At 51.5% G+C, this 22,183-nt stretch overlaps 1 protein-coding gene and 1 long non-coding RNA gene across 2 annotated transcripts in view; one reads left to right on the top strand and one right to left on the bottom strand.

The window, feature by feature from the left end:
* CPLX2 (complexin 2) overlaps positions 1 to 22,183 on the top strand; it is an 80,663-nt gene that overhangs the window by 32,890 nt on the left and 25,590 nt on the right. The gene's annotated exons all lie outside the window — the stretch shown is intronic.
* LOC110259397 overlaps positions 1 to 22,183 on the bottom strand; it is a 71,667-nt gene that overhangs the window by 39,609 nt on the left and 9,875 nt on the right. Inside the window, exons 2-3 of the long non-coding RNA XR_002341734.1 lie at positions 21,919 to 22,032; positions 21,373 to 21,606 (exon numbers count right to left, since the gene is read on the bottom strand). This is a non-coding gene — a long non-coding RNA (uncharacterized LOC110259397). The remainder of the gene's footprint in view (positions 1 to 21,372; positions 21,607 to 21,918; positions 22,033 to 22,183) is intronic.

Raw genomic sequence — 22,183 nt, 5'->3', positions numbered from 1 at the left:
GGTCAGGCAGGTAAACTCAAAACGATGACGAGGGGTAAAAGTGCTTACTTGAAGAGTTCCCTGATAGCCTAGCAGTTAAGGACTCAGTGCTTAGCTGTCACTGCCATGGCTCAAGTTACTGTTGTGGCTCAGGTTCGATCCTTGATCTGGGAACTTTTGCACACCCCAGGCGGAGCCAAAAAAAGAAAAAAGAAAAAAGGTGCCTACTCCAGGCAGATTCCTTTTTTTTTTTTTTTTTTTGGCATTTTAGGGCTGCGTCAACTGCATATGGAAATTCCCAGGCTAGGGGTCGAATCAAATCAGAGCTACAGCTGCCGCCCTACATCACAGCCACAACAACTCGGGATCTGAGCCGCTTCTGTGACCTACACCACAGCTCACAGCAACACCAGATCCCCAATCCACTGAGCAAGGCCAGGGATCAAACCCACATCCTCATGCATACTAGTCAGATTAATTTCCACTGTGCCATAATGGGAACTCCCATGAACAGGTTATTGAAGGATTCTGTACAGAGAGAGGGGTAACTGATTCTGCCCAGAGGGTTGAACAAAGCTAGTGAGGAAGTGACATTTGAGTTGGGATTTAAGAGATGCAATGTGAGAGTTCCCATCATGGCTCAGTGGTTAACAAAACCGACTAGGATCCATGAGGATGAGGGCTTGATCCCTGGCCTCGCTCATTGGGTTAAGGATCTGGTGTTGCCGTGAGCTGTGGTGTAGGTCCCAGACATGGCTTGGATCTGACGTTGCTGTGGCTCTGGCACAGGCTGGCAGCAATAGCTCCGATTAGACCCCTAGCCTAGGAACCTCCATATGCTGCAAGTGCAGCCCTAAAAAGACAACTCCCCACCCTCCAAAAAAAAGAGAGAGGCAATGCCAGTAAGTGAATAAGTATTTCGGACATTTAAGAGAAAGGGCATTTCAAGCTGGGGGCGCAGATTATGCAAAGGCATCTTATGCACTTCCTGATACTTTGTTCTGGCAAGATCCAGCTCCTTCTTAGGCTACCCTAACCCTCTGCTTAGTCTATGCTCCATGTCTCTTGTCTGTGCTCCTGTTACTCCCACCATCTGAAACCAAATCATTCCTTCAACATATGTGTCCAAAAAGGTACCCAGCCCTGACAGTGGTATAGGAGATACAGAAGGGAATCAAGCACAGTCTCAGCCTCTAAGAGCAGGAGACAAGGGTAATTAACAGCCAACCAACCACAGCTCCTTGTTTTCTATGTGCCTGGTCCTGTGCTTAGGGCAACGAGGGCTGAGAAGACCATGGGCAAGAGGAAGGAAGCTCATTGGAGACTTTGCTATGCCAGCCGTGAGGTCCTGCCACAGCACAGAAAGTTAGGTCCTGATGATGCATTTCTGGAAGAAAGTTGAGGCTCAGAGAGATGAACTAGTTATTTGAGGTTGCACACAGTGTGCAGAGTCAAGCCAGGTCTGTGGGACTCTGGAATCTGGGTTCTTTCTGCCAGCTCCAGCTGACTGCCTGCATGACCAGGAACATGGGCTTTGGAAACTGCTTTTTCTGCTATTCTTTTGCCTGTAGCCATCTCTTTCCTGGGTCTCCTATGCTTTTAGTTATGTTCCTTTCAGAAATGCCAGTGAATCATCAGTATGCCCTGGAGCATACTGGAGCAGGCAGCAGAAGGCAGCCCAGCGTCTGGGTGGGATTTCCAAAGAAGAGGCTGGCTATGACAGGAAGGGAGAGAGAGAGTCCCCTCCAGTCTGGGGACCAAGTGACATCAGATGTGGGATCCCCATCCCCTCTCCAGTCTTCCATCCTGACCCCAGGTCCTTGTTGCCAAACCTTTCCAGAACCAATCCATTGACTGGATATGTTAAACCAAGGCTTCACGGGCCCCAATGCCAGGCTCTATGCTCAGAGCCGGAATCTAACAACGAACTGAGTAGATCCATGGGGGTCTGTCCTCAAGGATTTTACGGTCTGAAACAGGGATACACAGAGGCAAGTTCAATCTAATGTGATTCATGCCAGGACAGTGACTACCTCAGCCTGGGAAGTCAAAAAAAGTTTTGCAGAAGCAAGATCCCAGTGGAGTGAGGTAGGGCAGGATCAAGAGCGAAAGCTCCGGAAAGAGGCAGCAACACGGGCAAAGGTGAGGAGGCAAGACCGAGGGGGCAACTGGGGATGCCGCAGAGTGAGAAAAGCAGCTGAAAATTAAGCAGGGCATAGCCACTTGGAGATAAGATCAAAGTTAATTGTTATTATGTTAATATCTTTTAAGCAGATTGCAAATAATGTGGTGATTTTTTTTTAAAGGAAGAGCAGAAAACCATGACACATAACTTTAGATACTAAATACTATATACATACTAGATAATACGTACTAGATAAATACTAAATATTAGATACATAATACTAAAATTATTGGAGCCTGGTGCAAGCCAAAGCAAGAATTTAGGTTGTAAAATGACGCCATTAAAACCACGTGTTTATCCTAGCTCCAAGTCAGCTAGAAAGGCAGGACCTCTTTCCTGGTAGCATCTTCTAAAGGCTTAGGTTTCATTCGGATTGGCTGGGTTTAGGCCATGTGGCCTCCCTAAACTAGAGAGGTGCAGTGATCTGACGGGCTGGATTCGGGAATAGCAGGTCGGACAGTATTTCTTCAGACAGTAGACAAGGGGCTGTTACCAGAAAGGACACAGAAAACAGTCAGGTAAAGTCAGCCATGGTGACTTGGGATTTTGTCCAATCCTCCGACCTCCTACCACTGTCCTCCACAGCCTGAAAGACAGAGACCTGGAGCAGAAAACATAAGCAAACAGTAGCAACCATTCCCACCCATGCTGCCCTTTCAAGTTTATAAAGCCCTTGTCTCAGCTAATCTCTACCCTGCAAGGGAGCAGACAGGTGCCAGCATCATGTCCACTTCACAGATAAGGAACATGAAGTCCAGGCTGGAGGAGATCCCCAAAGTGGTGAAGCCATGGCTTGTGTTCAGATTTCCTAGAGTTGACGTTCCAGGGATCTTCAATTCTCAGAAACCCTCTCCAGAGGAAGTCCCAAGCTTGGGGTCCTAAGGAGTCACGGGGAAGGGGACCATGGTACATTGAATGCCTAGGGGGCCCTGGGTGCCAGGGCCAGTGCCAGCACTTTCTCACAGCCTCCCCATCATTCTGAGGCTTTGAGAGGAGCATTGACCTGGCCAAGGTCACACAGCTAGGAAGGGGAACCCAAACCCCAAGCCCTGCTTTTCCATGACCTTCACTCAGCTTTTACAAGAAAGACCTCCCAGCCACCGGCAGAGTGTCGCCCTGGGCTGCCGCATCAGGCAGGGGCGAATTGGAAGGCGGAGCGCTGAAAACTCCCCGCTGGGTGAGGAGTGGCCCCACCCTCCCCCTCTCCACCTGGAGCCAGGGCCATCTGTTCCCTTTTGTCAGGATGCAGGAGAAGATGAAACTCAATTTAAATACTAATAATACTTAACATTTGTCTGGAAAATGTTTTGCACACTAATTGCTGATTAATCCTCCCCAGGCCCCAGAGAGATTTGGTCTTTCTGTCCCCATTGGCTGATGGGACCTGGACCGGGAGGCTGGAGGGTGGGGGTTTACTGGGCAAGAGTCTGGTCAACCACCATCTCTCCTCAGCAGGATAGGGGTGGGTGAATATATTCATCCAATTCATTGTTGCTCCACAGCTAATGATAAAGCTGAAGGCAGAGCCCTGCCAGTTGCAGCCCCTTAACCTCTCCAAGCCTTGGTTTCTTTGTCTGTAAAATGGGAATGATGTTCCCTTTTGTTTCAGTCAATCATTCCCCATTGTTTGCTGAGCACCCACCACATGCTGGCCACAGGCCAGACCCTGGGCCTCCACACTGAACAGAACAGATGAGGTTCCTGCTCCCTCGAGACCCCGAAGTCTGGTTGGGGGACACAGATCAATTACAGCCGGTGATAGTGGTGTTGTTAGGAAACAATTTATGAGCATATATTTTTTTAAATCGTGATACACCTCAAAATTCTTCTGGGTGATAAAGTGACTCCTATTTTCCTGCACTGTTCATCTAGAAATCAGCTCAGTTCCCAAACTGGAGGCAGTGGCCACAGTGGATAGAATCATGGGCCCAGGAATTTTGTTGGGGTTGGGGACACCCTCATATATCCTGGCAAATCCAGGGCATCAGCAGCTTCCCACCATTTCTAGAATTTTCCACATCTCCCTTCTTTTGTCAATCACCTTTACACTTCCCCAGGGCTTCCAGAGCTGGGCCTTTCTTGTGGAGTTGGAGGCCAGGGGCATATGGACTTCCAGCTGTGTTCTTTGAAACCCCAATATTCCACAGGAGGCCCTGGGGGTCAGGGGTGAGAAGGGGCCCCTACATGGGTCTCTAAGCCCACCAGCACCCAAGCCAGCACAGCTTCCCTCTAACCTTCTTATCAACTTGCCTTCCACATCAAATTCATCTGAAAATAGGATTCCATTTCTTTAAAATAGGTTGGAGGGTCCTCACTGTGGCTCAGCGGGTTAAGAACCTGATACAGTGTCCCTGAGAATGAGGGTTTGATCCCTGGCCTTGCTCAGTGGGTTAAAGATCCGGCATCACATATGCAGCTCGGATCTGATGTGGCTGTGGCTGTGGCTGTGGCTGCGGCAGGCAGGTGCAGCCCCAACTCAACCCCAAGCCTGGGAACTTCCATATGCTGCAGGTGTGGCCATAAAAACTAAAATAATAATCATAAAATAAAATAAGTTGGAAAACAGCCACCTTCTTGGACATGGAGTCAGGAGACCCAGATTTAAATCTAGACTCTATCACTTAACAGCAGTGACCCTGAGCAGGGTGGATGTTTCACCCATAAAATGGGGTTGCAATCTAACCAGAGAAATGAGACCACATGAAGACACACCAGGGCAATGCTTGACTCAGTGGGGGCTCCGGAAGAGCATATTTTAATCTGAATCTCTTCCCCTGGGTATTTACAAGATGGAATAGAGCTGGGTTGCAACACCCAACTTCACCACCAGGTGGACCCTGTCTGGGCAGGTCATAAATTCTCCAAAACAAACTCATACCTTGGTTTATCAAACCTGTACCTTCGAAAATTCTGTGTGACCCATACATTTTAAAATGGGAAATGCCTCTCTCTTTTGTTTAAGAACTTAATGTCTACCCTTCCACAAGGGGTGAAAAAGCAGCACAATTCATGGCAGGGCTAAGTCACAAAGCGCACACAAGCCACATTGTCCCAATACAAAGCTGTGCAGTTATTCTGAGACACAGCAGGTCTGAGAGGGTCTGGTCTCTTCTGCATTAGTTAGTGCCAGAGAAAAAGATGAGTGTTTCCAGGAGGCAAGGAAAATGTTTTTCAATTGTGTTGCGGAAATATCCCTTGCTTCCACACGTGTGGGGAAGCAGGAGGGATCACATGTGTGCTATCTATAGCACATTGCGCTCAAAGAATCTCCTCCAGGCTAGGCACATGGGTGTCATCTCCGGTCGTCACCACATTTTGACAGAGAAAACCAGGGCCTGGGAATGTGGGTAAATTACCAGCCTCCCGCAGAGCAGATGGTGGAGTTGGGATTTGAACAGGGAACTCTCTAACTAGAAAGGCTGTGCCAGAACTGTTTGAAGGTAGAGACAGGAAAAGTATTGCATTCCATTACTGACTGATTCAAGAAGCAGAGAGCTTGAGGGGGAAAGTGAGGCTCAAACAGTGGCTGCTGAAAGTCCCCATATCTCTGGCAGCTTCTTACCCTACATCCCAGCCCCCCCCCCCCACGTGGCCAAACGTTTCCCCCCAAAACTGCAAACTTATACGTGGATACAAACACTCAGTCAGAACCCATGGCTGCACAGGTGCGGGCTTTGTACAAAACCCCAGCAGGTGCACACAGGCTTACCCATGTGCTTACATAGTGATGCCCTGCCACACACACACACACACACACACACACAGACAGCACATACACACAGGACACACACCAGGAACACACAGCCTGAACCTGAAGGTGGAGACAAGCCGAGCATGGAACTGCTGTGTGCCTGCTCCTGCTGCAGAAAAAAACCCGACTTCTGACCCCTAGATACCAGGGCCCCCCAAACCTCTTCCTCCCCACCCCACCCCCGCCCCCTGCTGTGCCAGAGGACTGAGGTTCTGGCCCAGGAGGGACACACAGGCCTCTCTATTGCAGAGGTGGCTCTCAGACCCATCCAAGGGCAGTGGTGCCTGGAGGGTGGGGAGGCAGGCAAGGGGCCTCCCTTCTTTGCCTTGGACCAGAATGGCATGGCCATTAGAAACACAGACAGAATGGAAATCCAGCTCCCTTTCTGCCCAGCTGCGAGTGACCTCAGACTAGTCTCTCTTCTCTCTGAGCCTCAACGTTCTCATCAGCAAAATGGGGGTATGACACCTGTCTTGTAAGGTTTTAGTGAGACATGAGATGAAGTGTGCAGAACACTTAGCAGGAGCTGAATGCATGTGAATCATCTTCCCCTTGACCTTGCACTTTCTGAGCTCACTGCTCGATGCAATAGACAGACACCCTTCAATGGGCCACCGGCATTTCTGCCCTCATCTCCAGGAGCTCTGAGAATGTGGAGAAGACAGAGATCCAAATTGATAATAACTGTCTAACAGGAAGGAGGGTCACAGGACACTCTGGGAGCCAGGGGGAGGAGGATGCAGCAGTGCAGGCTGCCCAGAGGAGGCGGTGCTGGGGCTGCAGGCCACAGGGGCCACATTAACATCAACAGCAGCAGGTCTCTCGTGGTCATCTCCTTGAACACCCTCCATGTGGATGCTGACTGAGCACCGACTATGTGCTGGACACTTTATATCCAAGTCCCTGTTCAATGAATCAACACTCCCAGAAATTCAGCAGAGAAGCTATTATTATCTCAGCTTACAGAAAAGGAAAGCAAGAGAAGGAATGTGAATTTCTCAAGGTCACAGAGATCAGGGCCAAGCCTGACACCAAACCCCATACTATTCCACTCCACTCCCCTCTCTCAGCTGCTGTCACAAAGGGCCCCCCCACAACAAGACTGTCTTCCTCCCCAAGTTCATGGGAAGCCACATGGCATCCTCCTGACTCGACATCTCTTCAGATGCTCAGTGCATGTGGAAGGATGGTGTGGGGTCGGTGCTTCCCGGTCCCCAGCCCTGCTCCTTCCGCCCCGTCTGGCCCCCTGCCTTATCGGCCCTGCTTGGCCACCTGCAATTGCCAGATGGTCTCTCCATGGCCCCAGCACTGGCCCGGCCCTCTGGGAGTTGAGACAGCCTCTCTTCCATCCTTTAGGTGACAGGTCTGGGCGGGGAAACCTCTGCCTCCCTTAGACTCTCTCACTGCACAGGCAAAGTGTAACAACCATTTCGCAGAGGAGAAAATTGAGGAAAGTAACACCAGAGGCCTCAGAGATGACAGCCAGAGGCCCCGGGGTGGGGGTGGAGGGAACAGTGGGTCTGAAGATCTAAAGAGCCTTCTCCTGGAGTTCCCGTCGTGGCACAGTGGTTAACGAATCCGACTAGGAACCATGTGGTTATAGGTTCGATCCCTGGCCTTGCTCAGTGGGTTAAGGATCCGGCGTTGCCGTGAGCTGTGGTGTAGGTTGCAGACGTGGCTCGGACCCCTAGCCTGGGAACCACCATACATCGTGGGAAGCAGCCCTGGAAAAGGAAAAAAAAAAAGACATAAAGAGCCTTCTCCTTCCTGCACCCAGAGAATCAGGAAGCATAGCTCAAAAGAGCAAATAGCCTGCGGGCTTCCCACGGCCTGGGCTGCTTGAAAGAGCGAGTTGCCCAGCCCAGCAGGGTCAGGCAGCCACAGGGAGGGTCAGGGGGCCAGGCAGACAGCATCAGCGACCCACTGTCTGGCAGCCCGGCTCTGAGTCAGCCAGACAAGGGGCAGCCGGTCAGACTATGACAAGCCAACAAACCGCCCTGGCTCACACCCTCGTCCACATCTCCCTCTCCAGCCCTGCCTCCTTGGGAGCCTCAGGAGAACTGGCCAAGCTCAGAAGCATCGTCATGAGGGCCTGACCTTCCTCAGCTCTTGATGAGGCCGTGGCGTACCAGCCAGAAAGCCCGGAGCTGCCGACTGCGGCCCAGGAGCACACACTGTGTTCTTTCTCTCTCTTCCACTCTTTCTCTTTCACACGCACACACACACACACACACACACACACGTGCATGCTTACTGTGTAATAACACATACATGCACTTACACAGTCATGCATATCCTCACACACCCGCACCTGAGGCACACAGATGTGTGCATGCACATACCTGCCTGTACACACATGCCTTCACCACAGCACACACAACACCTCCTCTCTGCTCACGTTTTTGCAGTGAAGGCACTGAGGTTTTCCCACCTAAATCCATCACTTAAAGGACTGAAGAAGCCTTTCAAGGGATCAAGGAGGTCACTCCTCACCAGCAAGGGGTTAATGAGAGATCAAGAGCGTCAGACAGGGGGTGGCTGGCTCTGCAGGGCCAGTGATGACCCTTCAAAATTGGGGGGTGGGGAGGTAGGGGGACCAAACCAGCAAGGAGAGGGTTTGTAGGAGCCACTGAGCTCTGGGGAGACCTCATACCCCACTCCACCCCTGAGATCTCCCTTCCCTGCTCCCCACACAGAGGTCTCTGTTTTGCTGCCTGCCCCTCTGAGGCCTTCCTGGTGTGGCCCTTCCAGCGCTGCTGTTGCCCTCCTTTTCCTTGTCAGGGGAGGGGCCATGGGAGGGGGTCACTCTAGAGAGAGCAGCCCTCCTGAGAAGGTGATATTTGAACTGTGGGATAACCTGCCAAGGGGAGGAAAAGGCAGATGCAAAGGTCCTGGGGCAGGAATGAGCTTGGTACTTCAGAGCAATAGGCAGAAGGGCAGTGTGGCTGGAGCTGGGAGGGCAGGGGGAGAGTTGGAGTAATGAACCATGGGTGGCCAGCAAGGGCCTGGCCACACAGTGCCTTGAGGGTCCCAGAGGGGCCTGTGGATTTTAGTCTAAAAGTAGTGGATCATGCAGGGTTATAAGTAGGGGAGGGACAGCTTTTCTTTTCTTTTTTTTTTTTTAGGGCCATACCTGTGGCATATGGAAGTTCCCAGGCTATGGGTTGCATCAGAGCTGCAGCTGCCAGCCACAGCCACAGCCATAGCAATGCAGGATCCAAGCCGCATCTGTGACCTACACCACAGCTTGCAGCAACACTGGATCCTTAACCCATTGATCAAGGCAACCACTATCCTCATGGATAGTGGTTATGGTCTTAATCCACTGCACCACAACAGGAACTCCTGGTTTGCTTGTCTTTTTTTTTTTTTTTTTTTTTTTTTTTGTCTTTTTTTGCTATTTCTTGGGCCGCTCCCGCAGCATATGGAGATTCCCAAGCTAGGGGTCTAATCAGAGCTGTAGCCACTGGCCTACACCAGTGCCACAGCAACACGGGATCCGAGCCGCGTCTGCAACCTACACCACAGCTCACGGCAACACCGGATCGTTAACCCACTGAGCAAGGGCAGGGACCTAACCCGCAACCTTATGGTTCCTAGTAGGATTCGTTAACCACTGCGCCACGACAGGAACTCCTTGCTTGTCTTAAGAAGACCTCTCTGGCTGCTGTGTGGACGACAGGTGAGGGCAGGGGCCTGAAAGTGGGGAGGTGGGTTTAGAAAGTAGTTGCTGCTTCCTGTGAGAGAGGGACAGTGGAGATGCTAAGAAGTGTTTCGTTCAAAAAGATACATGCACCCCTACGTTCACTGCAGCACTATTCACAACAGCCGAGAAATGGAAACACCCAAATGACCATCAACAGATGAATGAGTTAAGAAGAAGTGGTACATATATACAGGGGAATACTCAGCCATAAAGAAAGGATAAAATACAGTGAGATCCTGCTGTATAGCACAGAGAACTATATCTAGTCACTTGTGATAGAATATGACGGAGGATAATGTGAGAAAAAGAATGTATATATATAGGTCTGGGATACTTTGCTGTACAGCAGAAACTGACAGAACACTGTAAATCAACTATAATAAAAAAATTTTTAAAGGACAAAATAATGCCATTTGAGCAACATGGATGCAACTAGAGAGTCTCGTACTAAGTGAAGTAAGTCAGAAAGAGAAAGACAAACACCAGATGATATCACTCATATGCAGAATCTAAAATATGGCACAAATGATCCTATTTACAAAACAGGAACAGATCATGGACATGGAGAGAAGACTTGTGGTTGCCGGGGGTGGGAGGGGGTGTGGGAGGAGGGAGGGGGAGGGAGTGGGATGGCCTGGCAGTTTGGGGTTGGTAGATGCAAATTATTACATTTAGACTGGATAAGCAATGGGGTGCTACTGTACAGCACAAGGAATTATGTCCAATCTCTTGGTAGATGGAGATGGAAGATAGTATGGAAAAAAAGAATGTGTGTGTGTGTGTGAGTGGGTCATTTTGTTGTACAGCATAAATTGAAGGAACATTGTAAATTATGCTATACTTTAGTAAAGTACTATTTACTATACTTTCATGAAAAATAAAAAAAAAAAAAAAGAAGAGTTTGGCCTCTTACACTTGCTGGTTGGTTAGGGGCATATAATGCCCTTGTAGGGGCGGGGCAAGGAGTGAGCCATCTACCTTTCCCAGTAGGCAGCAGAAAGGAGTAGGCCAGGTTGCTCAAGGTGGGGGAGGGCATTAAAATGAGACAGGTGGGGTGATGATAAGGGTCTGGTAATTCTTGCCTTGGCCAGAGGCTTTGCGTTCTATCTCCTTGAAGGGGCCTCGATACCCCACAAGAGTGATACAGTGGCCTGTGTCTGAGACCACGCCCCTCCCCGAAATCACTGGGACCAGACCTTGGTTGGGGGACAAGCAATTCTCCTGCCACATGGCCCCCATGGCTCTTTCCTCCCCTCCCCCGGAGGCTTACCTTGCAGCTACTCACTGCTGGCCTCGCCTCATGCATCCCTCAGCCTGGCCAGTCCTCTCCAGGGCTGGGTGACAAGCCCAGCACCAGCCATCCTGTGCCCCCAGGATCCCAATCTGAGACTCCACAGGACAAGCCCAACATGCCAACTCTCCAGGCCTGTGGGTTCCCAGGGGCTCGGGGCACATGTGGCCAGCCCTGCATTGCGTTAACAAGGTCACAGGGTGGGTAAGGAGCCCAGGGACCCAGGCTCCGGGCTTCCCACCGCCCTCTAGCTGCATGACCTTGGGCAGGGCATTCCCTTCCTCTGAAGCTCAACTCCCTTGTCTGCAAAAGGAAAAGAGGGTGGATTTATTGATCTCTGAGGGATTTTCCAGCTCCAAAGAGAAAGAAAGGGCAAAGCAAATCTGTTCCCCTCTCTGAGTGTCAATCAGCTTCCTTCCTCATGGAGAGGGTACTTCTTGTCCTGGGGGACATCGAGATGAATGGAGGAGGCAAGGGTCCCAGGGACACAAAAGGGAGACTCCAGACGGGACCCTGAGTATAGACACAGAGAAACACAGGGCTGGGGTTGGGGGGCTGGGGCGGGGGAGATGGGCTCATCTTAGGCAACGTGGGGCCACCGCAGGAAGCTTCTGAGCAGGGGAGTGATATGATGGAAGTATTTTAGGAAGATTCTTCTGGCAACACAGCACAGGTTGGATTGGAAGAGCTGTGTGGAGGAGTGTGAGCAGCATGCATGCCTGGAAAACGTTTATAAATGAGGCTCCCCTCTCTTCCAGCCCTCAGGCATCCGAGGCAGTCTGAGAAGCATGGGCTGAGGCTGGGGGCTTCCTCTTCTCCCACCCAGATTGCTTCCAAGATCCAGGGAAACTCAAACGGGCTCCTCTTCTGAGCTGCACTGGCCCCTTTGCCATGATGAAGTGCTTTTTTGGTGTGGTTGCAGCTGGGAACTGGGAGTTGAACCCAGGTCCACAGGACACAGAATCCAGGGCCCCTCCACACAGAGTCACAGAGACTCCGAGGTGGGGGCAAAACGATCCCTGGAGCCCAGTCTGAGCCTCTAATGGGCATCTTCTGTGCTCACCTCTGTCCCAGGCAGGGTTAGACAGAGTGGGAAGCCTTGCTCAGCCTGAGGCTCTCCATTCTAGGATGGGTGTGAGCCAGCAGTGGCAGATACAGACAGACCCCATTACTCAGTACCACTCAGGACGGATTTAACCCCGGCTTCCCCAAGTCCCACTAGTCAGCAGAGGAAAGAGAAGGCCACAGGCAGCCACTGAGGGGCGGGAGGTGGGGATGCTGCTGGCCCTGCCTGGGAACCAGGGGTCCAGTCTCTGGCACTGGCAGCTCTCTGCAAGGCCCAGGCCTTCTCGCCATCAGCGAGCTTCCTGACCACTGGTCCCGGCCATGCTGCCCCCTCTCCCCATCTGGCAGCTGCCATGCAGGGTTGATGATCGCTGCTGACTCATTCTACCTGACCTTGAGGGGCTCCCAGCCCAGCTCAGTTGGGAGCAGAGGCTCTGGTTGAGTGGGGGAGGCCCTGTCTGTGAGATGAGGGAGGGCTCCTGGAGGAGAAGTCCTGTGATGTGAGTCCTGATTGGATACCTTATGGGACGGCTGGGCTTTGATGCCTCCCTCTCTGGGTTCGAGTCTCCACATTATCACTTTCCAGCAGTGTGAGCTCCGGCAGGTCCCTCAACTGCTCCACTCCTCTGGGAGCTCCCTCCTGGCACCATGTGGGTGTTACAAAGTACCAAATACAGTGCTCTCGTAAACCTTAGCCTCCTCCTGGAATCTTACTAAAATCATCCCTTTGGGGGGATGAACACGTGACTCTGTGCATGACAAGCGTGGCTTTGTGCGCCTTTTATTTGCCATGTGGATCGAGGGCTTTCGGGGCCCCACATACACTCGTGTCCCCCTTGGGCGATGTGCTGTCTGAGCAGCGGCTGCAACCACTACAGCAAGATCTGTCAGCTAAGCATCATAAGTGAGGGGCCTGCCCCAATGCTGATTAAAATCTCCAAGTTTGTAAAGTTTTTTAAGCAAATTAAAGTGGATCCAAGATTTCCTGATACTAGTGTCACACTCAGAGTGACCTCAGGGCAGCAAGACTTGGGGCCGTGGGGTGAGAGGAGGCTGAGAGGACTTCCAGGCTGCATCGTTCAGAAAGGCTTGGGAAAGGCGACATTTGGGCTGGACAGTGAGAAAAACGCATATCTTGATGGACAGAAAGAGTGAGCTGGCAGGAGGATGTGTGGGTGGCAGACAGAGGCAGGAGAGCCGCCGCAGGCACAGGAAGCATCTGGAGGTTCTCTTTGGCTGGAACTTTCTGCATGTTAGGGGACTGACTGGCCAGAGCAAGAGCCGGAAAGGTAGGCATGGGCTGTGCTGCAAAAGACCTTGACCTTAGAGTTCACCTTGTGGCTCAGTGGGTTAAGAACCTCGCATAGTGTCGGTGAAGATGCAGGTTCGATCTTGATCCCTGGCCTCACTCAGTGGGTTAAGGATCTGGCATTGCCACAAGCCACAGTGCAGATCACAGATGCTGCTTGGATCCGATGTTGCCGTGGCTGTGGCGTACGTGGCAGCTGCAGCTCTTATTCCACCATAGCCTGGGAATTTCCATATGCTGCAGGTGCAGCCTTAAAAAGAAAAAAAAAAAAAAAAAAGCTGACCTTGACTGCCAAGGCAAGGCACTTGGGCTCTGCCACCACTCCAGCAAATCTCAAAGCATGTCCCTCAGAACATCCCTTCCCGGGATGTTCCACAATGAAAGGTATCATGATTAAATAAGCTGTAGAAATGCCACACGCAGCTCTGTCGCCTCTCTGAGGATCATAATCCAAGTAGTACATCAAAGATCCTGAACGTTCCTGCAGGGAAAAATCTGTGTGACTTCATTTAGCCCTGCAATCCCCTCTCACTTGACCAAGGGCTCCCTTACTCACGGAATGCCTGTTAACACCTGCCGAATCCACTTGGAAAAAAAAAATGCCAGTGGAGAAAGGAGTGAGCTGCCAGCTGTTTGGAGCAGGGTCAGCACTGCGTGGTCAGCACTGAGCTCGGAGAGGAGCTATGAGTCAGCCCCACACAAGGGACATGAATGAAGATGCGGTGGAGGGAGCAGAGGGGTGGGGGTGGGAGACACATGGAGAGGCTGTGGTGCGGGAGCAGCTTATCAGCCTTAGGAACCTGCAGGGAGCAGGGACAGAGGGAGGGAGGCAAGAGATGGCACAGGCTGAGTGGTCCAGACCGGGACCTGGATATCCATGCTGACCAGGACTTTGGGCTGGAGGAACCAGGGAGATGGTAGAGCCGCCACCTGTGGCAGTTCTCGTGGGGGATAAACGAGACCAGTTAGGGGTGTCTTGTGTGGGAAGAGCCTGTGGGCAGGTGGCAGTACCTCTCTGGAGCTGTGAGCCTGTTTGCTTGTCTCTCTAAAGCTACCCTCAGGTTAGGGAGCTGGAAGGAGGTTCTACACCCTCTCTTCCCTGACCAAGCGCACGGTCACCATCAACTCCCATCAATTCCCTGTGGTTGGAGCGAGGGAACCCCTCAATGGAACACGCCAACGCCATTCATGCCTTCAGTATGTCTGGCCCACCCTGGGCAGGTCAGGCCCAGCCCAGGGCCAAAGAGATGACTCTGTCCTCTCTGGGACCAGCAGCAGTGCCAGGTCACCAGGCAGGCAAATCAGGGCCACTTGGAAGCTTGCGCAGAGTCCCCATGAGGCAGGAACCGACTCTGCCCAGGATTGTTCATGTCCTGGTTCCTGAACCGTCCTAAGAAAAGGAAAGGCACCCCAGGCAGAGAGGCAACAGCAGCTCGAGGTGCAGAGGAAGGCTTGGAGAAGAGGGCTGGAGGAAGAGCTCAACACAAGAAGTCACTTCTTGACCTGGGCCTCAGTTTTCCCACCTACGAAATGGGTGTAACCACCCCCATTGCAGCCTCCTCTGCAAGGTCCACAGAGGAAGGGCTGTTAACCCTCCCTCATCCACTTCCCAGGCCCTGCCAGGCACTGTGCCAGCTCCAGGGACCACTGAGATGAGTAAGCCTGGAGACCCAGGTGGCTTCCTTCACGCTCGCTACTGACAAAGGATATCTATTTTTTGCCCTCCGGGGCTTGGGAAGTGGCTATTGTTGGAAACAAAAGCCAAGCCTATCCTCAGCTCCCAGGGGCCAGGTTCCAGATGTGCGCGACTGGCAGCCGCGCTTCGGTCCTGGCGCGAGGCTGAGGATCCGTGGGCCGCTTGGGAAGAGGCAGATGTATTTTGACAAGGCTGCCACAGCTTCTACAGCATCCTGAGTCAAAATAAGCCCTTCTCATGGGCAGCCCCTGGGACGGGCTATTTCTGCACTATGTTCACATGGGGGGTGGGGGTGGGGACTCAGCAGCAACGGTTCCAGCTAAAAACAGAAGCTGCCTCAGCTGGAGACCACGACGTTCCTCTCAACAGAGACATCAGCTCGCCGCCTGTCGTGAACTCAGGAAGTCTTTGGTGTGGGCTCACACTCAGATGATTTCCCCTGAGGGTACAGACAGTCCAACCCCCGGAACCCTCTGATAATCCTCCCATCCCAGAGGGTTACAAATCATACAAATAAGTCTTTATGTGTGTACAAAACTTTCATGGGTGATGGTGTTTACTTGCCCATACAGTAACACAACGAGGTGACTGCAACTGTTCCCATTCTCAAGATGAGCAAACTGAGGCTCGGAGAGGTAACCTGACCCTTGAGGGGCTGAAGGAGAGATGATCTGAGTCCAAGGCTGTCAGAGTCTCTAGCGGAAAAGAAAGAGCCCCTGAGAACGGAAATGGAATTGAGGCAGAAGGAGCAGGGGCAGTTTCTGAATTTTATTGGATCAGGATTCAAGGGCAGGAAGGCATGTCACCAGAGTCTCTGCTCGCTGTGCCGGGCACCACACAAAGTCACTCCAACACAGAGTATCTCACTTTCATCTTCCAAACAGGCCTGGCCATTGGAATCATTATTCCCATTTTCTAGATGGGGAAACTGAGGCTTCAAGAGACAAAGTGCATTCCCTACTTGGGTATAAGGAAAACGGTTTCAGCCTGGGATCTTGCATCCAGTGACTGAGCTGCAAGGTCTTTGCTTCCTTGGTGCTGGAGGAGCTGAGGCCAAGGAGGGCTCAGGAGGGAGGGGAAGTGAACGTGGTCCCAGAGAGAGCAGGGTGGGGGGTTAAGGTGTCTACTGGTGTTTTCCGGGACACAGAACCCTGGCTCCCTCAGTGACTACAGGTGCTCCAGCGGTACCACTTTAAAGAGCAGGTAGTTCGCTGAGGAATTTATTCCTCCTTTTTAATTCTCTTTCAATGTGTCAGTGGCGCCTGTGAGAAAGTCTCAGGCTGGGTCCTTAGAATTCTCCAATCAGCCCCTCCCTTTCACTGATCTCAGGCTTGGGTCAGCAAGGGGTCCCCAGAGCACACAGCTGGGCAGAGCTGGACGTCTGCACATGTTTCCTTTTCACTGCGCGTGTGTGTGCATCCTGACCCTCTTACAGCAAGTGACACTGGGTTTCCGGTGTGAAGTGACAAGATGAGGCTTCCTTTCTAAACAAACACCATGAAGGGTTTTATTTTTGCAAGCGAGTGGAATTAGAGGGTGATGGGAAATAGATCGCAGAGGTGGTATGTAGAGACAAACTCATTGGAGGTACTACTCCAGGGAGTGAGGTGGGCTCCTCACCTCTGGACTGGGGCCCCAGCCTCACGCCGTGCCACACAAACTCGCTGGTGAGACCCCTGAGAAACCAGCTCCAGCACCCCTCCCTCCTGCTGAGCAGAATGGGCGCCAGGTCCTGTTTGTCTCTGAGCCCTAGTGCCAGCGCAGGCCACCGCAGGTTTGCTGACAGATGTCCCCTGAGTTATGCTGAAAGAAGGGGAGTTGGCCCTTGGGGGTAAAACCATGAAAAGAGAAACTTGACACCTCAAAGAGGCAACAGGACTCAGCAAGCAACTGTCCACTGGACCACTTTCCCACCAATATTCAAGTTCAGTTTCTAGAGAAAAGCAGGATGCTAAGAGGAGGTGCTGGGTCCACGGGGCCAGAGCTCAGGTCCATCTGCCTTTCACGTGCTAGATGACCCTGAGCAAGCCTGCCCAGGCTCCTCCCCCGCAGAGTGGCATCGTCACCGGGCCCACTTCCTAAGGTCCTGGGGAGGCGCACATAAATTCATGCAGGTAAAGAATTCACAGCAGCCCCAGCATGTGGCTTGCCCCCCCACCCTGCCCCCCGGTACACAGTGCCTGTGACGCCATGTCAGGCCCTAGCTCAGCAATTTTCAGGTGCTGTGTCAAGGCTGGTGTCAGTCCTGCAACACGGGCTCAGAGAGGTGCAGTGCCTTTCTCCAGGTTACACAGCCAGGAAGAGCTGGGGCCGGGGAGGAACCCAGACTCTCTGGTTTCATCCCCGGGGCACCCTTGAGCTCTCCCCAACCCTGGTTCCCTTGTCCTGTGGGCTCCTCCCTCTCCTCTCTGCTCATCCCTCCTGAGACCTTGACAATGATGACTCTTTTCCTTTCAACAGGGTACAGCCAGGCCTCCATCTGCTGGGTCAACCCTTTCGCTCCCTTTCAGCCTTTCTACTACTCTTTGCTTTTTTGTTTGTTTGTTTACCCCATGGCATATGTCTTCCCAGGCTTGTGGACGAATCTGAGCCTCAGCTGTGACCTACCCACTGTGCCAGGCCAGGGATCAAACCTGTGTCTCAGTGCTCCAGAGATGCCACTGATCCCGCTGTGGAACAGCGGGAACTCCCCTTTCTGCTATTCTTGCTGCTTTCCCCAGCCCACACTCCACCCCACCCCACCCCCATTAAAGTCACTGGGAGAGCAAGTTTTCTTTTGATTGCATAAGACAGAACCTCAACTCAAACTGAAGAAGCAAAAGAGGCCACATAACCTCTCTGAGCCTTAGTTTACCCTTAAGTATAATGGGGTCATAGCAGTACACATACCTATAGTTGATAAAAAGGCAATGCATGTTAAAGCCTAACAGAGAGTAAGTGCTCAGTATTAGTATCATTCTTTGTATTATTCCTTATTATTATTACTACTACTCAAGGGATGATGGTACTGCCCCCATCTTCAAAGAACTCACTATCTAATATGTACACAAAGATATGTAAGTATCCAAGATCACAGATGCCCTACAATAGAGAAGAGCTTGAGCGAATTTTGCAGTGTCAGAATGATAACAACACTGCAGTCAAACAGGTGCACAATGATCCAGGGCCACAGTGGGAGTGACAAAATTGCACAATTCATTTATTCAGCAAACATTTACCAGGTGCCCACCAGGGCCAGGCACTGTGCCAGGCATCAGCACTGCAGCAATGGCCAAACAGACGTCATCTCTGCCCCCGTGGGACTCCCACCCAGTGGAAGAGATAAACCGGGAACAAATCATTACTGAAGTTCAGTGGAGCTAAGAAGAAAAAGTACATTGTGCCATAAAAATGTCTACCAAGAAACAGAGCTTAGGCTGAGGGTGTAGTTGAAGAAGGCTTCTTTCCCGGAGGAAGTGGGGATTAAAGGGATAAGAAAGTAGAAACAGGGAGAGCAGCTGGATGAGATCTGGAAAGGAGAGATTACAAAAGATATTTAGGGGGTAAAACCAGCCTTCTACCATAAGGCATAGTGATCAAGGTACAGTTTAGGGCCCAAAATGCCTGAGATCTAATCCCAGCTCTGCCAGTACTGGCTGTGAAAACTTAGCCAATATAATAAATCTCTCTGAGCTTCAGTTCCTTCATCTGCATAATGGGCAGAATGCCAACTACCTCATAGGATTAAATGTGATAACATACGTTATCCTATTTTAGATGCAAACGATAGAAAAATTAAAATGGTTTAAGGTCACAAAGGGGCTGTATTAGTTCATGTAACTAAAAATTCAAGGGCAGATTTGGGTTTCAGGAAGAGCTTGATCCAGGAGTCATGCAATATCATGAGGGCTCAGTCTCTCTATTAGTTCTGTTTCTCTATGGCTTGGTTTCTCCCTTAGGAAGGCTCTTTCCACACCATGACACTGTAGCTCCAGGCTCACACTTTCTCAGTTCAGTAACTCCAACAGTAGGAGAATTTTTCTAATATTTCCAAAACAAGCTCCAGGACTGAGTACCCCTGGACCATCTTGAGTCCCATGTCTATCCCTAAATCCTAGTCCTGGGTTATGTACCAATCCCTAGGGCTTGAGGAAAAGAGGATTGGAGGACTCCATCCAAACTACATGGCCAGAGAACAAGGGAAGTCTGGATCCTCAAAGGAATACTAAGACGCTATACAGAATCAAAGCTATGGAACAAGATAAGACAGCCTGTGTCTGCCATAGCAAATCCAGAGACACAAGACAACCGTGCTATGGTAGTCAGTGATACACTGACAGTGTTGAATAATAACTCAGCATCTCCTCAGCCTGCACCCAGCCATGGAGTGAGCCCCATCTCCCATGGAGACAGCCTGGTCCCAAAAGAGCAGAGAAATGAGGGCAGGCTCCAGGACCAGACAGCCTAGATGCAAATCTTTTTTTTTTTTTTTTTTTTTCCTGTTTTTTTGGCTGTACCTGAGGCCTGTGGAAGTTCCTGGGCCAGGGATCAAACCTGCACTACAGCAGCAACTTGAGCCGCTGCAGTGACAATGCCTGGTCCTTAACCCACTGTTCCACAGCGGGAACTCCCTCGATACAAATCCTGAATGACACCTTGTAGCTGTGTGACCTTGACAAGTTTCGTGTCCCTCTTTGCCTTCTCTTTCATCTGGGAATTGGGGATAACAGAAATACCTCATAAGGCTATTGTGTAGCTTAAACAAGGTAGTATGTATAAAGCACATGGAACATTGGCTAGCACACAGTAGCCCAGTAAAGCTGGCTCCTGTTATGACCATCATTCCACAGGCTCTGAACCTCAGGAGTCACATTCATTCATCCCTCCTCACAGGTAAAGCCCTTTCCCATTTCTTCCAGAACATTCGCCAACAGCCGATGAAAGCCCACATTTGACCTCTCCCTTCCACTTGGTGGAATTAGATGTCAATACGAAACTTTGGGGTGGCAGGAAATCTTAGTGAGTAGATCCTGAAATCTGGGGGAGTCTGCAGCCAGCCCTGTGTTAGAGGGCACTCTTGCTAGAGGGCATCAGAGACCTCTAGACCACCCAGGCCCTGTCCTCCCAGAACCAGCACCTGTCCCACCCCAACCCGGGTTCAGGTTCTGTGCTAGTCTACTCAGGAAGCCAGCTTCTTCCCAGTCCATTTCCAAGGAGTCTAGTGGACTCCTGCTTGGCCCTGCAGGTATCCCGCTGTATGGACCCTGCCCCCCCATGCCCCACACTGCAAAATATCTAGGATGCAGAACTGATGAAAGAAGGAAGAAATGAGGAAACTCACTTTCATGAAGCACTCTGAGCATGCCCCACACTCAGCTGGGCCCTTGTTTACAGGTCCTCATTTAATCTCCATTGCGACGTTAGGTCCCACCCCGCCCACCCAGCCCCTGAGCTTCCGGTGAGGAAACTGAGGCTCAGAGAGGTGGACCCCAAGGTCACCCAGCCAGTGAAGGAAGGAGTGGGGTGGGGGGTGCCCTAGGCCTTCAGATGCAACTTGTCGCCACTCCCGCCATGCTCAGCACTGAGCCACGACGGGAATCTAACAACCGGCAGCCTGAATCCAAAGAGAGAGCAGGTTTCCAAGGAGAAGGAGGAGAGGTGTTGGGAACATGCAGTTATTTACAGGATGCCGTGTGGGTTGTTGCAGGAGAGAGGGAGATGTCCCGAGGTGAGGAAGAAGCGGGAGATGCTGGGTCCTCAGTTTCCTCATCTACAGATCACACCAGCCTCTCTGGGAGATGGAGCGGGAAGGAAACAGCACATGTGCAGGGCCAGCGCTGCACCTAGAGCACAGCCGGGTCTTGGGAGGGAGCCCGGTGGCTGTGATCTCCCTCAGGTCCAGGGTCTGACTCAGTTTCCCTAGAAGTGAAAAAGGAATCTGCTTCGATCCTTAACAGAGCCACTCAGTTCTCCAGAAATTTGTTAAAGAAATTGACCAGGCTAATGACAGCAGGGAACTTGGGGCTGGGGACAGGAAAATTCCACCAGAGACTCACCAGGGATTTGACCTGCTACTTGAAATCTCCTAGTCAATGTCCTTATCCAAGTTTGATAACATCCAGACCCCTCAGTGTGGCTGACAAGGACTCAAAGGACCTGGACTGCTCATCGCTCTGACCCCTTGCTCCCTCCACTCCCTCCCACCTGGGCTCCGTTCTGTCCTAGGAACAGGCCACTCAACAAACCAGTTCAGAGGGGGTCCTTCAGGCCAAATCTTCTGCCCCAGATCTTCCCACGTTCAGGTCAATCTCCAGTGTCATGAAAGGCTTTCCCATCTTTTTTTCTCACACCTCCCCCTTTTGTTTCTTCAGAGCACTCGCCCCTCTCTGAATTATCCATCTTTCCACTTACTTGTTAATTGCCCGTCTGCTCCCACCAGAAACAGCAGGCAGGGACCTCTTCTGTCTTGTCCACCCCTTATTCCAGCACTGAGACATGCCCAGCCCTGAGCGGGTGATCAGGAAAGAATGTGGAATGAGGGCATGGAAGCTGATCTTTCCAAAGCAGGGATGGGATGGCTAATTCTAGCGGCCATATCCTGGATGCCTTCATGTGTACGTGCACTATCCCAGCTCTATGGCGTACCTGCAAGCAACACAGCAATACTGCACTTTGCAAATGAAGAGGCTTAGGTTCTGACAGAGAGGCTGACTGGGACTAGGCTGACTGGGACTGTGGACTTGCCCAAAGTCCACAGTCAGGATAGGAACCTAGCTCCTCCCATTCTGCCATGCCCCAGGAGAGAAGTTTTTAAAGAGCTGTGAAAGGTGGTACACCCTATGAGGTATGGGCCCTCATTTGAAAGACCTTACCAGGATGCCAGAGTGCTCTGTGCCCAGGACTGGGAGCTATGTGCCTGAGGTGGACTTGACAAGAGCACACCCACACCCTGCTTACCTCTGTCCCTGAGTACAAGTAACACCACGCTTCCCAGCTCCTTGAAATCAACAGGTCCAAGGTATAAGGTCTGGCCAATCAATGTGAGCAGAAGTGTTGATATCAGCGAGAATCCTGGCAGGAAACATGGACTGGTTCATGTAGGCTATTTGGGGAGAGCTTCAGGAAAGTGTGGGCAGGACAGGCAGGTCCCACTGGGACAGTGCAGTTCCCCAGGGCCAGCAATTGTGGGGATCCATCATCACCTCTAAGCCTGAAGGGCAAG

The sequence above is a fragment of the Sus scrofa genome, chromosome 2 (assembly GCF_000003025.6).
Source record: "Sus scrofa isolate TJ Tabasco breed Duroc chromosome 2, Sscrofa11.1, whole genome shotgun sequence".
In the NCBI taxonomy this organism is placed as follows: domain Eukaryota; kingdom Metazoa; phylum Chordata; class Mammalia; order Artiodactyla; family Suidae; genus Sus; species Sus scrofa.
Note: the sequence above shows the minus strand (reverse complement) of the source record. Positions and strands in the feature narration are given on the sequence as shown.